The sequence below is a fragment of the Macaca fascicularis genome, chromosome 17, assembly GCF_037993035.2.
Source record: "Macaca fascicularis isolate 582-1 chromosome 17, T2T-MFA8v1.1".
NCBI classification, from domain to species: Eukaryota; Metazoa; Chordata; class Mammalia; order Primates; family Cercopithecidae; genus Macaca; species Macaca fascicularis.
In genome coordinates, this window is record NC_088391.1 from 23,430,850 (window position 1) to 23,447,529 (window position 16,680).

The 16,680-nt window shown below is 40.9% G+C and overlaps 1 protein-coding gene across 16 annotated transcripts in view; it reads right to left on the reverse strand.

Annotated features, from left to right (window-relative positions):
- Positions 1–426: 426 nt before the first annotated feature.
- LOC102146375 (uncharacterized) overlaps positions 427–16,680 on the reverse strand; it is a 68,587-nt gene continuing 52,333 nt past the window's right edge. For 10 of the 16 annotated variants that reach the window (XR_012426916.1, XR_012426917.1, XR_012426918.1 and 7 more), the window contains one exon: positions 14,053–14,382. The gene's annotated coding sequence lies outside the window, so the exon portion shown is untranslated. The other 6 variants (XR_012426911.1, XR_012426907.1, XM_065533198.2 and 3 more) reach the window with 4 other exon arrangements.

A 16,680-nucleotide genomic window follows, 5' to 3' on the forward strand; every position in this document is an offset into this window, starting at 1 on the left:
TATATTTAAAATTCCTCTTACTAAACTGACCCCTTCATTATTATATAGTGAGTTTTTTTGTCTCTTATAATTTCTTTCTTGAAATCTATTTTGTCTGATGTAAGTATAGCGTCTCCTGCTTTTTTTCATTTCTGTTGGCATGGAATATCTTTTTTCCAACCCTGTATTTTCAGTCTATGTGTGTTTTTATAGGTAAAGTGTGTTTCTTGTAGTGAACAGATCAGTAGGTCTTATTTGTTTGTTTGTTTATTTATTATCCATTCAGCTACTCTGTATGTTTTGATTGGAGAGTTCAGTGCATTTACATTCAATGTTATTATTGGCAAGTAAGGACTTAGTTCTGCCATTTTGTTATTTGTTTTCTAGTTGTTTTGTGGTCTTCTCTTCCTTCTTTTTTTCCTTCCTGTCTTCCTTTAGTGAAGGTGATTTTCTCTGATACTATTATTTAGTTTCTTGCTTTTTATTTTTTTGTGTATTCATTTCTTTTGGTTTGAGGTTAACATGAGGCTTGCAAATGCTATCTTATAACTCATTACTTTAAGCTGATAACAACACTTTGAATAAATAAACAAGCAAAAAGAAAACTAATAAAAACTCTGTGCCTTAACTTTATTCCCTGGCATTTTAACTTTTTGTTGTTTCGATTTTATATCCTATTCTACTGTTTATATCTTGAAAAGTTGTTGTAGTTATTCCTTTTGGTTGGTTCATCGTTTAGTCTTTCTACTTAGGGTAAGAGTAGCTTACACCACAGTTACAGTGTTAGTGTTCTGTGTTTTCTTGTGTACTTACTAGCGAGTTTTGTACCTTCAGGTGATTATTTATTCTTGCCCCATAGCCACCACAGCTGGGAATGTGCTGAATCTGACCTGAACTCACCAAGTCTCAGAGTCTTACCCAAGGCCCTTGACATAGTACCTGGGTATTGCTGCTGGTTATTCAGGGCCTAAGTGCTCTGCAGTTAGCAGGTAATGAATGCAGTCAGGACTGGGTCCTTCCTTTCAAGGCAGCAGTTTCCCTTCTGGCCCAGGGCATGTCTAGAAATGTCATCTGGGAACTAGGGCCTGGAAAATAGGCCTTGCAACTCTGACCAGTGCCCTATCCTGCTGTAACTGAGCTGGGATCCAAGATGCAAGACAAAGTCCTCCCCACTCTTCCCTATCCTCTACTCAAGCAGAAGGAAGGTGTCTCTTTTAGAGCCACGATCTGTGCAGCCTGAGGTTAGGGTAGGGGTGATGCCAGCACTCTTTTAGCTGCCCCAGGTGGTGTGTCAGAGGTCCCATGCCCCCACCCCTCAGTCGATTAATTCTGGGCCCAGTTCATCCCTAGGATTCACCTATATGTTGCAATCCTTGTGGCCCAGGATACCTTTGAAGGTTATTTAGAGCCCAAGAGCACTTTAGCCCACAGTGGTGAGGTTTGGGAAAATTCAGCTTTCCACCACTGGGATCAGGAATTGCCCTCTGGCTAGAGCTAGTTTAAATGCTCCCTCTGTGTGTGGGCAACAGCTGAGTTGGGTTGATTTTCTTTCTGCTCATTATAATAGGACAGCACTGAGTTCAGTGTCTCACAGTTTGTGTACTCTCCTCTCCCAGTGACCAGAGACACTCTCTGAACCATGCTGCATCTGCCAGAAGGATGGGAATGGGATGGTGTCAGGAGTCAAGGCTATGTTTTCTACCTCTTCAGTGCCTCTTTCAGTGATATGAAGTTAAAACCAGGTACTGTGAGTGCTCACCTGATTTTTGGTTCTTATGAAGGTGCTTTTTTGTGTGTGTAGATAGTTGTTAAATTGGTGGGCTTGCCAGAGGGACCACTGATGAAGTTCTATTCTGCCATTTTGCTTGACCTCTCTAGGATACAAGTTTTTGGGGTTTTTTTTCCTTCAGCATATTAAATATATCATGTCACTCTATCCTGGATTGTAAGGTTTCCACTGAGAAGTCTGATACCAGATGGATTGGAGCTCCTTTGTATGTTATTTGTTTCCTTTATATTGCTGCTTTCTTTATCCTTGATCTTTATCCTTTCTTTATCCTTGATCTTTGGGAGTTTGATTATTAAATGCCTTGGGGTACTTCTTTGCATTAAACCTGCTTGGTGTTCTATTCTTGTATACTGCATCCTCTAGGTTTTGGAGGTTCTCTGTTATTATCCCTTTGAATAAATTTTCTACCTCTCTCTGTTTCTCTACCTCCTATTTAAGGCCAATAACTCTTAGATTTGCCCTTTTGAGGCTATTTTCTAGACCCTGTAGGCATCCTTTGTTTTTCATTCTTTTTTCTTCTGTCTCCTCTGACCGTGTAATTTCAAATAGCCTGTCTTCAAGCTCACTAATTCTTTGTTCTCATTAATCAATTCTGCCATTAAGGGACACTGATGCGTTCTTTAGTATGCCAATTGCACTTTTCAGCTCCAGAAATTTTGATTATTTTAATTATTTCTATCTCTTTACTAAATTTATCTGATAGAATTCCGAATTCCTTCTCTGTGTTATGTTGGATTTCATCAAGCTTCCTCAAAACAGATATTTTGAATTCTGTCTGGAAGGTCACATATCTCTCTCTCTCTGGGATTGGTCAATGGTGCCTTATTTATTTTATTTGGTCTTGATGCTTTTGGATATTTATCAGTGTCTAAGCATTGGAGAATTAGGTATTTATTTTCGTCTTCACAATCTGGGCTTTTTTGTACTTGTCCTTCTTGGAAAGGCTTCCCAGGTATTCAAAGAGACTTGGGTGTTGTGATCTAAGACTTTGCTCACTGCAGCTGTATCTGCTTTAGGGTACATCTTCAGCCCAGTTATACTGTGGCTCTTGCAGGCTCATAGAGATACCACCTTGATTGTCTTGAGTAAGATCCGGGAGAATTCTCTGGATTACCTGGCAAAAACTCTTTTCCCTTATTTTTCTTTAACAAACGGAGTCTCTTTCTCTCTGTTGAGCTTCCTGGAACTGGGGTAGGGGTGGCACAAGCACCACTGAGGCCAACATCCCTTGGACTGCTCTGGGTCAGACCTGAAGCCAGCATAGCCCTGGGTCTCACCCAAGACCTGAAGTGACCACTGCCTGGCTGCCACCTATGTTCACTCAAGACCTAAGGGCTCCACAATCAGCAGGTGGTGAATCCAGCCAGACTTGTGTCCTTTCCTTCAGGAAGTTCAGGCAAGTTCCCCCTGCCCCTGGGGTGCATGTCCAGAGACGTCATCCAGGAGCCACAGCCTGGAGTTGGAAACTTTGAGAATCTACCTGGTTCTCTATTTACTGTGGACTGAGCTAGCATCCAAGCCAAAAGACAAAGTTCTCCCCATTCTTCCCTCCCCTTTCCTCAAGCAGAGGAGTCTCTCCCTATGGCCACCACACCTCAGGCCTAGGGCAAGTATTGCCTGGCTATCACTGATGTTCACGCAAGGACCATTGGCTCTTCAGTCAGCTTTGTTGAATGCTGCCAGTCCTGAGTCTCTCCCTTCAGGGCAGTGGGCTCCTCTCTGGCCCGGGGCAGGTCTAGAAATGCTGTCCAGGAGCCAAGGCTTGGAATAAGAGATCTCAGGAGCCTGCTTGGTGATCTATCCCACTGAGCTGGTACCCAAGCTGCAAGACAAAGTCTCCTTTACTGTTTCCTCTCCTTTCTTCAAGCAGAAGGGATGTCTTCTCATAACCTCCAGAGCTGGAAATGTGCTTGGTCACTCCTGAAGCCGGCGCAGCTCTGAGTCTCCCCCAATGCCTATAGCAAGTACTGCCTGGCTATCACTGCTGATTATTCAGGGCCCAAAGGCTCTTCAGTTAGAAAGCGATACATCCTGTCAGGACTGGGTCCTCCCTTTCAAGACAGAGAGTTCCTCCCTGGACCAGGGTGTGCTTAGAAATGTTATCAAGCAGCTAGGGCCTGGAATGCAGCCTCAGGACTCTGCCTGGTAGTCTTTCCTACTGTGGCTGGGCCCGTATCCTAGTTGCAAGATAAAATCCTCTTTATTCTTCCCCTCGTCTCCTCAAGTGGAGAGAAAGAGCCTGTCTTGGAGCTGTGAGCCATGCTGCTTGAGGCTGGGGGAGTGACTCAAACACTCCCTTGACTACCTCAAGCTGGTGTTTTCCTAGGTTGCATGCACCCCAAGTCCACTGGCTCCCTGCCCGGTACAGTACCAGGACTGGCCTAGGAATTGCAGTCCTTGTGGCCTAGACTGCCTTTCAAGTTTATTTAGGACTCTAGAGCACTTTAGCTCACGGTGGCAGGGCTTACTGGAACTCAGGTTCCAACTGCTGGGATGGACAATTTGCCTCTCCCTAGGACTCATCTATATGCTCCCTCCATGGGCACGGCTGAGTTCCGCCCCATGTTTCTTTCCACTATGACTAGGCAGCACTGAGTTCCAATGCAAAATCCCACAGTCACTGCACTCTCCCCCTACTATGCAAACAGATTCTCTCTCTACATTTCCCTGGCTGCTGGTGAGGGATGGGGGAGGGGTGGTGTAGGTAATTCAAGGCTGTCTTTCCTACCTTTTTCAGTGCCTCTTTCCTTAATATGCTAAAACAAGATACTCTGATCACTGACCTGATTTTTGGTTCTTATGAAGGGGCTTTACTGTGAGGACAGTTGTTCAATTTGGTGTTCCTGCAGGGTGGATGATCACTGGGGGCTTCTATTTTGCCATCTTGCTCTGCCTCTCTCAATTTGTTATAACTTTTTCATGATCATCTTTTTGATCCTGAAAGTCAAATTTAAAAATGTTAACCTATATTTAAATTAAACTCTTAAGTTGCTGAAGATAAAATTGCAAGAAATGTGAACAGAAAAATGTAAGAAGTATGAAGAACTGTTGTTTTGACTTTTTTGGTCCATTTTTGACCCTTCGCTCTCGCTTCCTTGTTCCTAATTCCTAAAAATATCACCAAGACCTCAGGCTTCTCAAATCAAATTTCTCTATGTCTTTTCCCACTTGCTGTGTCCTACTCTCAGCCTTTGCTTCCTCACACCTGGCCTGTGGAGTAGCCTCTCAAGTAGAGGTGAGAAAAATCAAGAGGCTTAAAAACATAAGATAACTGTCTCCCCAATTCTACCATATTCTCTGTCCTGCTAGAGGGAAAAAAACTCAAACCAATGACATACACTGGGTCATATAATCCTTGTTGGTGTCAGACTCATTAGCCAGGAAACTGTTTAACTTCACTTTCTCCAAGGTTCCCATCCACAAAAGCAAAGCTTATTCCTTGCTCCCTACTCATCACCCAGGATTGTGCTGGCAAGATTTATAAACAAAGGTTTACGGAGCGCTTCTGGTGGGAGTGGAGAAGTCTGACTACCATGTGTGTTCATTGTGAGGAAAGATCATTTGAAACTAGTAAACCAACAACAAACTACTGAGAAGGAAAAGACTGAAACAGCCCCTGCCTGGGGAAGTGAAAGAAATGGCCTCTAATCTGGCAAAAACTGTTTATGGTGAGGATCAGCAGACTAAAGATGCAATAAACAGCGCTGGAAGTCGCAAGAAACATGAGAAGGTAGGTGGAGGGGCATCAGGATTCAGCTGCCAACAAGTCCTATCAGGGAGCTGAACACACTGTCCAGGAAAGTCAGAAATCCAAAAGATCTTTCCCACATAATCCCTGCTTTCGAGATGTTCCATATCTTGAATAGTATATTGGATACATGGCTATATACTCTTTACAATATAAATCAGATCACTTATACCTAATATACAGCATATGTGAATTCTGTCTTAATTTGAACTTTTTTTAATCTGCCTGATCCAATTTTAATCAGTGAGTTTACTGATGTACCCATAAGCAGCTCTATTCCCATTTAACAATATTTACAACTGTCTTTATATTTATATTCAAATAAGATTCATACAACATAATCATAGATACGATCAAATTAAAACTGGCTTTATCTATCATTCTCTGGTAACTGTTATCACTGCACATCTATAACACATAGATAATTACTCATATGCCAAATGTCTTTGGAATTACCAAAAATAAAATTAAACTATGTGCCTCAGACTTTTGGTATGAAATGTATCTTACTATTTTAAAATCTATTAAAAATTGGTAAAGCATTATGGAAATGTGACAACTCTATTTATCAGGATATTAGTTTTCCCAAAAGATCCTATATTCTTACTAAGCCTAATAATAGAGTTTATAATATATTTAGACTTTGGGAAGAAATAGGTAACAACAGTTATTAGTGAATTATTAATTAGTTATTGTTCAGTTTACAGTTCTAACATAAAAGATAATATATCTCAACCCAGATTCCATGCCTTACTGAGAACAATCAATGTCTGAAAGCAGCCTAAAGTTGTATTCTTACTAAAAATCTATCACACTTTTGTAATTCACACATACTTGTGAAATTCAAGTTTGTGTATTCTCTTCCTAATGGGAACTTCAAATAAAGAAATAACATATTTGAAAATAAGCAGTAAATATAAGTCAATTAATTCATTTGCCACCAGCTGAACATTCTTGTCAATATCAGCTCAGGCTCAATCTTCAAAGACAGTGAGGTATAATCACCACACCATCTTCCCCATCATTAGGGCTTGGGTAATGTGAGTCTGAGATTCACATGCAGGAAATGTACTGGGGTCTGCTCTAGGGAACAATCTCTCGGAAGGAGAAATTGAGCCCCTTGCAGTGACGACAAAGATCCAAGCCCATGGGAAAGGGGGCTAGACTTTTTATTCCCACCTCGACCCATCACTGAATGTAAGTGTCCCTGGCAAAGAGAGCCATCAGCAGCAGAGAAAGCTCTAGACATAGAGTCACAAGACCAGGGACCCGTCCCACTGACCAGCTGTGCAGACTTCACCAAGACACACAGCTCTGAATCTCTTCTTAACCTGGAGAGGGTAGATATGTTCCTGGAGCATTCAGGGACTCCTTAAGGCATCAGAGAGTGGGGAGGAAGGACAGCTGGGCCGGTTACTTATTTAGGAAGTAACTCTCCTGTGGATCTGCTCTCCACAGCTGATAGTATCCAATCATCAAATTGAAGGTGTCCACAGGAGGCAGTGAATCTGGGCACCAGTCAGGCCACTGTCAGTATCCAAGGGGCTTTTGGGAAGTGGTAGTGCTTGCAGTCAGATGGGTAGTCAGGCAATAGCTCTGGGTTGTCCATCCATCTGGAATCAGGACTCCACACACTAGAAAAGGGACAGAGAATTCAGCAAGAGCTGCAAGATGCTAAGGGTCCTGCTGACAGGCACTAATATGGAGGGCTCCCGTTCAGCTGGACTAGTAAACTCTCAGCATGGCTTATAAGGTCATGATGATCTTGTCCCTGCAGACATACTCTCTCTTTCTTTTTTTGAGATGGTGTCTCCCTCTGTCACCCAGGCTGGAGTTCAGTGGCACGGTCTCGGCTCACCGCAAGCTTCGCCTCCCGGGTTCGTGCCATTCTTCTGCCTCAACCTCCTGAGTATCTGGGACTACAGGCACCCACTACCATGCCCGGCTAATTTTTTTTGTATTTTTAGTAGAGACAGGGTTTCACTGTGTTAGCTAGAATTGTCTCAATCTCCTGACCTCGTGATCCACCTGCCTCGGCCTCCCAAAGTGCTGGGATTACAGGTGTGAGCCACGACCCCCGGCCCAGACATACTCTCTTGCCACAACCATTGCTACTCCCACCTCCTGCCTTGCTCCCCAACTATACTGAACTCTTCTCCCTCTCTACAGCATATGCTGTGTGCTCTTTCAACTTGACTATTCTGCCTGAAGACCATTCTCCTTGGCACTCTTTCTTTACTTGAATAATGCCTACTTGTCCCTCAGGTGTCCACCAGGACCTCCCGGGAAGCCTTTCTTGACCTCCCTAGACTGGGTTAGGCAACCCTTCTGTGTTCTCCCAGAGCAGCACATGTACAAGGATTATATAATGACTGGCACATCATAAACACTCTAAAAACAGTGGCTACTATTGATATTATTCTTCCTTGATAGTACATATCTTTCTGAATTGTATGCCTGGGCCACCTGGGCCTTCACTGTATCTGCAGTTTTTGGTACATTGCAGAGCATACAATACGAACCTGATAATTGTTTGTTAAAATAATGAAATTCTCAGTTACACAACTGGGCAAACATGAATGTGACAGCATGGGGAAGGGGTTGGCCAGGGCTCCTTTGCAATATCCCAGAGACTTGCCCTCAGAACCAATGCCCAGCTCTGCCAGGGGCTGGGTCTAAGCCCCTATCTGTGTTGGCTGTTGTACTTAAGATTGTGTACGGAAAAGGGAGGAATCAACCTGTTGGCTGAAGACTCTCAGAGCCTGCAACCAAGAAGGACCAGGGCAGTCACAGACAGTCATATGGGCAGGACTGCTGCTCATAGTGCAACTCCATCATTTGTTTATTTAAGAAGCAGTGCAGTTTACGGAATGAACATCATGTTCTTTCCGTATTAGTGCCTGTCAGATACACCTGTGATTTGGGATCAGATACACCTGAATTCAAATCCCTATTCTTTACCCTAGAGCTATGGGGTAGAGGTTAAGGGCAGAATCTTTGGGGCAAGACTTCTTAGAATTGAATCTTAGCTTCACCACTTCCTGGCTGTGTGACATTAGACACATTATGTAACCTGTCTGTCCCTCAGTTTTCTCACCTGTAAAACAGAGAATAATAATTCCTGCTTCATAGGGCCATTATGAGGGTTAAGGAGTTAATAATTATAAAGTTCTTAGAACTTCATTTGGCAAATAGTGAAGCACTATAGCTAGGTTTGCCTAACCATTCTAAGCCTCAATTTTCTCATTAGAAAAAATGGACATAACTTGGAATACTTGGTACAATGTCTCACATATGGGTCATTCTCAGAAATTATATTATTTCCATTACTGTTACTTGTCTTGTAAGTGGAATATCTTTTCTAGGGTAAACTAACTTGATTAATAGAAACCTTCCTGTGGATACTTCTGGTCTCAACTGACAATCTGGGGAGAAAAGAAGCTGTTTCTTTGTGGTTCTGGGCCAGTCACATCCCTTCTGGCTTGCCTTTTCTTGTCTAATGTTCTGAGAACCTTCTTCATAGACCCAAACACTTAATACAAACCCATTTCTCTGGCAGATAAACAAAGGAGAGGTTCATTAGTTTCCAAGGGCTGTCATGAGAAAGTACCACAAATTTGTTGGTTTAAAGCAACAGAAATTTATTCTCTCACAGTTCTGGATCCAGAAGTCTGAAATCAAGGTGTCAACAGGGCTATGCTCCTCTTAAGGCTCTAGAGGAGAATTTACTTTCCTTTTCTGGCTTCTGGTGGCTCCAGGCATTCCTTGTCTTTAGGCAGCAGAATGCCAATCTGTGTTTGTCTTCACTTGGCCCTCTCCCTCTGTCTGTTTCTGTCCCAAATCTCCTGCCTTTTTCTTATTACCTGTCTTTGAATTGAGGGTTCACCCTAAATTCTGGATAACCTCAAGATCCTTAACTTAATTACATCTGCAAAGACACTTTTCCAAATAGGTTCACATTTACAGGAACTAGGGGTTAGAATGTGGCCACATCTTTGGGGGTCGACTATTGAACTCACTGTAAGGCGTAACTGAGCCCTAACTGGGGCTAAATAGAATGCATCCGTTTACCTTGTTTGGACCTACCTGTGCTTCCTTTTCCTTTTTCCTTTTCCATGAACACTTGTTCCAGTTTTGTCTATTTGCCATAGATGGGATGGGCACAGCCAGAGGAACAAGCAAGAAATCACAACCCACAAATCTGCTTATTCCTGAGCCTCACCCTGGCCCACACCTGCAACTGCTTCTTGCCTCAGTGTTTGCTGTGGGCAGTACATGAGCTACTTGACCCAATACTCGTGTGAAACTTTATTCTGCTTGGCCCTCCCAATTGCCTTGCAGACATCCAGGAGAGTTGGGTATCACTTGGGACCTGGCAGTGCCGGCTTGCCCTGCCAGGCTCTTCAATGGGGTTGCCTTGGTCACATATTAGATTTCATACATGGGGCCAAACCAGGAGACCTTGGTGAGCTGGAACAAGAAGAGGCAGTGGATCTGGGTCAGAGCAGGAATTATACTTGCAGTTGGACTGGGCAAATAGGCTCAGAGAAGGAATCTGGGTCAAAAGCTTGGCAGACTGGCAGAAAACCTGAGCCCTGATGCACAAATTAAAATGGATACTAGCTTTCCATCTACACAGGCCAGTTCTTGGTTCTCATAAGTCTGACTTGGGGGTTCTGTGACATGTGGCATATCATGGATTGCAAGGGCCAACTAAATTCTGTTTTTCTCTCTTTCTGAGTCAGAGCCTCACTCTGTCACCCAGGCTGGAGAGCAGTGGCACAATCTTGACTCACTGCAACCTCCGCCTCCAGGATTCAAGCGATTCTCCTACCTCAACTTCCCAAGTAGTTGGGATTACAGGCATGCGCCACCACTCCCGGCTAATTTTTTTGTATTTTTGATAGAGAAAGGGTTTCACCATGTTGGCCAGGCTGGTCTTGAATTCCTGGCCTCAAGTGATCTGCCTGCCTTGGCCCCCCAAAGTGGTGGCATTACAGGCATGAGCCACTGTGCCCAGCAAGGTTCAACTAAATTTAGCATATATTTATTAAGGATTTGCTGTATGGCAGGATCTAGTAATATAGAGGTCAGACAATCCTTGTCTTCAAGTAGACGAAAGTATAGCAACAGATACTCACATAGAAGAATTAATTGCCATAAAATGTGATAACTATATGTGCACAGTGTTATGAGAGGCCAAAAGTAAGAAAAAATCATTCTGCCTTGGGCTAGGGAGTGGGTCATGACGGGAGCATAGAAGAGGAAATACTTGATCTGGATCTTAAAGAATTCAGTAACGAATGGCTGAGAAGAGCAGCCCAGGAAGCTTGTCCAACTGACTAAGTGGGTGCCTCTTCTTTTTTGTGTTTATCTCATCCATAACCTAGACCTTCGGTGGAAAGAGCAACCTTCATACAAGAACTTTTTAAAAAAATAAACATTACAGAGGCAGATATTAAACATATCCGACAAATGAGTCATGCCCAGGGAAACAACCAACCACAAAAGACGCCATTTGTAAGGAACTGGCTTAGTGGTTACTAACTTAATATCAGTGACCCACAGCCATTACTACTATTATTCCTACTGTTACGTACTGGTTTTAGACTTTAGTGTATCGTGATGTTTCAATGACCCATTACTATTGAGCATTTCATGTGGCCTATTTGAATATATATCTTATTAAAAATGTTTTTCATTTATTTCACATATAATATTGGTGTAAGACACTTATAATCGCAATCTCTGGTAAAGGTAAGATGGCTACTGCTCATTATTGCCTGCTCCATGTATTTTTGGTATTTAATGAATATCTCTTTGAACTTTCTTGGGGGTGTCTTCTAACACAACACCTTTATAATTAGTAGAGATGTTGTTAAATTTGAAAATGATGCATCTTCACAGAGTACTAATTTTGTTTAATTATTATTCGGTTGCATTTAAGTAATTTAATTGTGTAAGTTTCAAATATAAGGTTTAAATGTATTCTAATACTAGAACAAACATAGATATATTACTCAACTTTTGATATATATAACATATATGTCAGCATTGAATATAAAATTCAAATAGTTTCTAGAATCATACAACAAATCTCTTTTAGATAAGAGAAAAAAAAAATAAAGAACATCCAAACTAGAAAGAAGTCAAGTTATCCTTGTTTACAGATAAAATGGTCTTAGTTTTAGAAAAGAACTAAAGACTCCACCAAAAAGCTGTTAGAACTGATAAACAAATTAAGTAAATTTGTGGGATACAAAATCAAATACAAAAATCAGGAGGAATTCCCATAAGCCAACAGCAAACAATCTGAATAAAAGGAAATCAAGAAACCAATCCCATTTATAGTAACTACCAAGAAATAAAATACCTAGGAATAAAATCAAGCAAAGGAGAGAAATAATTTTTTTTTTTTTTTTGAGACAGAGTCTCACTCTCTCATCCACCTCCTGGTTTCAAGCTATTCTCCTGCCTCAGCCTCCCAAGTAGCTGGGATTACAGGTGCCTGCCACCACAGCCAGCTATATTTTGTATTTTTAGTAGAGACAGGGTTTCACTATGTGGTCAGGCTGGTCTTGGACTCTTGACCTCAAGTGATCCACCTACCTCAGCCTCCCAAAATGTTTGGGATTACAGGCATGGGCCACCATCCCTGTCCCAAAAAAAAAGAAAGATTTCTACAAGGAAAAAGATAAAGCACTGATGAAAAAAAATTTAAGATGACACACCCCCAAAAATGGAAAGATAGCCCATGTTCACAGATTGGAAGAATTAATATTGTTAAAATGTCCAGACTACCCAAAGTAATCTACAGATGCAATGCAAACCCTATCCAAATACCAATTACATTGTTCGTAGAAATAGAAAAAAAATCCTAAAATTCGTATCAATTCTGAATAGCTAAAGCAATCCTAAGCAAAAAGAACAAAGCTGAAGGCATCATACCATCTGATTTCAAAATATACTATAAAGTTACAGTAACCAAAGCGCATGGTACTGGCATAAAAACAGACACATAAACCAATGGAACAGAATAGAAAGCCCAGAAATAAACTCATGCATTTACAGCCAACTAATTTTCAAGAAAGGTGCCAAGAACATGCATTGGGGAAATTACTGTCTCATCAATAAATGGTGCTAGGAAAACAGGATATCCATATAGAGAAGAATAAAACTAGACTCCTATCTGTATTAATATATAAAAATCAAATCCGAATTAATTAAAAACTTAAATGTAAGGCCTGAAACTATAAAACTCCTAGCAGGAAACATTGGGAAAATATTTCAGAACATTTGTCTGGGCAAATTTTTTTTTAAGTAAGATCCCAAAAGCATAGGCAACAAAAGCAAAAATTGATAAATGGGATTACATCAAACTAAAAGGCTTCTGCATAGCAAAGGAAACAATTAACAAAGTGAAAAGACAACCTACGGAATGGTGGGACACAAATTATGCATCTGACAAGAAATTAAGAACCATAATACATAAGGAACACAAACAACTCCACAGCAGTAAAAAAAATCGATTTTATAATGAGCAAAAGATGCGAATAGGCATTTCTCAAAAGAAGACATCCAAGTGGCCAACAGGTCTATGAAAAATATTCAAAATCACTGTTGTCAGAGAAAAGCAAATCAAAACCATAATGAGATATCACCTTATCCCCACTGAAATGACTATAATCAAAAGACAAAAAATAACAAGTGCTGGTGAGAATGCAGAGGAAGAGGAATACTTTTACACTATTGGTGGGAATGTAAACTAGTACAACTACAAAAAATGGTAGGGAGATTCCTCAAAAAACTAAAAACAGAATTACCATGTGATCCAGCAATCCCACTGCTGAGTATATACCCAAAAGAAAGACAATCAGTATGTGAAGGAGATATCTGCATTCCCATGTTTATTGCAGCACTATTCACAATAGTCAAGACATGGAATCAGCCTAAGTGTCCATCAATGGGTGAATGGATAAAGAAAATGTGGTATATATACATAATGGAATATTATCTGGCCATGAAAAAAGATGAAATCATGTCATTTGCAGCAACATGGATGAAACTAGAAGTTATCAAATGAAATAAGCCAGGCACATAATTAGAAATACTGCATGTTTTCACTCATATATGGTGAAAAATACATTGAGGTAGTAAACAGAATGGTGGTTACTAGAGGCTGGAAAGGGGAGAGGAAAGGGGGATGAAGAGAACTTGGTTAATACGTACAATAACACAGTTAAATAAAAGGAATAACTTCTAGTGTTTGATAGCACAGTAGGGCAACTACAGTTAACAATAATTTACTGTAAATTTCAAAATACCTGGAAGATTGAGAATGTTCTCAATGCAAAGAAAAGATAAATGTTTGAGGTGACAGATTTCCCAATTACCCTGATTTGAGCATTACACATTGTATAATTGTATGAAAATATCCATGTACCCCAAAGATATGTGCAACTATTATGTACCAATAAAAAAGGGGAAAACAGGCCTTAAACAATACAGAAGGAGCCAGACACAAAAGGCTGCATACTGTCTGAATCCATTTATATTTTGAAAAAGACAAAATTACAGGGGTACAAATTAGCTTGGTGGTTGACAGGGGCTGGGAGTAGAGGAAGGAAATTGACAGCAAAGGAGCATAAGGAAATTTGGGAATGATGACAATATCCTTTACCTTCATTGTGATGGTGGTTACATGATTGAATGTATTTGTAAAAATTCAACCAACTGTACAATAAAAATTTTACTTATGTAAATTATATCTCAAACCTGACTTTAAGGAAAGTCAGGTTAGTCCAGGCTCCCTTTCCAGGAAAATTCACTGCTGCGTCCATTTTTTCTGATCTGCTTTTAAGAATACCTAGAAGGAAGAGTTTGAGAATTACTCATTTAATATCTCTTTAAAAGAGGGGTCTTGGAGTATGATTCTGCCTGAGTTAAACCCCAAGATCTTGAACAATTTAAACTTGAACAATAATTGTAGGCATAGAGGTATAGGGCACTTTCAAATTGTATAAAATAACAACATACCTACCCACAATATTTTATAGATACATAATCATTTATTCTAGCCTTGTGTAGCTTCTTTACTTGTGAAATATTCACTTGTGACTACAAGTGCATTAGTTTCCTAGGGCTGCTGTGACAAGATACTACACACTAGATGGCTTAAACAACTAGAAATCTATTTTCTCACAATTCAGGAGGCTGGAAGTCTAAGATCAAGGTGTCAGCAGGGTTAGTCTCTTTTGAGGTCTCTCTTAGGCTTATAGATGGCTGCCTTTTTGCTGTGTCTTCACATGGTCTTCCCTCTGTGTTCTAATCGCCTCTTCTTATAAGGACACCATTCATATTGGATTAGAGTCCACCTTAATGAGTTCATTTTAACTTAATTGCCTCTTTAAAGGCCATATCTCCAAATGCAGTCACATTCTGAAGTATTGGGGGTTAGGACTTCAATATATGAAATTTGGGGAGATGCAATTCAGCCTGCTTCCCACCCCTTCCCTCTTCCACCAGGCACATTTTTCCTATTCCAGCCACCCTCCAACCACACTGCCTCTTCCAAGATGTAACTTTCTTCTTCTTGGTTTGCTTTGGTTACTTCCACATGTTGATCAAACATCTGTAAAAGGAAATCAAAGCACTAAGACACTGTAAAGATGCTAATACACTGTATGCAGGCCCAGGTGGAAAAAAGTGTGTCATTTAATGTTTGTATGTATTTGTTTGCTTTGGTATATTTCTACAGATCCTTCTCTTGAAAGGCTATATGGAGCAGCTTTGAACATCCAAACTATATTGGGAACATACCAAATATGTGGAACAGAAGCCTAAGTGCTGCCCATACCACACAGCCTTGTACTCACTGCTCCTACACATATAAATGAGTGAACAATGGTTGAATAGAAAATCTGCAGCAAGGCAACAATAGTCCAGTTTTTAACCTTAGCTTCTCTGTAGCTAACATGAATAATTCATGGTAAGTTGGATCCCTATAGTAATTTATCGATGAGTAGTGTAATCATTTATTTCAAGCTAAACACATTTCTCTGGCTCTGCTTCCTCTACCACAAGATATTCTGAGGCAGCTCTGGGAGAATTAGAAGCATGTTTCCCCTCCAGTATTTGCCTGGTCTCATAGAGCAGCAAATAGGAACATAAAGAGCCCAATCTGTATGTACAAAAGCAGTTGATGTAGACTACTTTTTGGTTCAAGTTTTGAGCAAACAATATACAGAGAACCCTTTGCACTTAATACTAAGACAAGGAAGTGATGAGCCCATCAAGGTTGGGTGTGAGGCATGGATGAGGATCGGTGAAGGACATAAAGTCAGGGTGATAACAAGCGAACGGGACCTACATAAGAAGGAAGGCAGAAACATTTCAGGTTACACCATAACATCATCAGGAAGGGACTGGATGAATAATTGCAGCACCAGCTACCTTCTATTGAGTGTTTCTTACTCTGCAAGGCCTACACTAGGTGCTCTACATATCATGGGCTTAAGCTGAGCACAGCACTGCCATTTGCCTTGTAGGATCTCTCATTTGCAGATAAGGATAGTGAAGCTCTGTAAGATGCACTACATGGTGGAGTTAGAACCCAAGCACCGAGTTTTCCCTGATGCCCAAGCCCATTCTCTTTTGATATCCATTATAATGGTCCCACACTGTGGCTATAGCATTATGTTGTATTATGTGTTATTCATAGTTCATCATATTGAGTAGACAGGATGGACTTTCAGCAAACTGAGCAGAGTTTGTTTCTAAGTGTGGTTTCAATTCATCTCAAGTTTTCTTGTTTTTATTTGCCTATATAAAGTTCAAAGAAACCCTATCATGCAGATTCTGCTAAGAAGAAGATGCTTCAAGCAGAGAAATGCAGTTGACTTTTTCATTCAGGGTTCTAATGTCCAGAGTGGGCTAACTTTATTAAGGAGTGTAGGCCCTTTATTGAAAGGGGTGGGAAAGGTTCTATTTTGCAGCAGTTGGGAAGGCATGGTCTCTCCACAGGTGAGGTTGTTGTCTAGTGGGAGATAGAACAGACTGGGTTTCTGAATAAGTACCTGAATACATTCGATTTCAATATTCCCCAAGTGATTGAGGGGGTTGCTATAATGCTTGGTGCAAATTGGCAAGGTCAGTAGGGACAAGT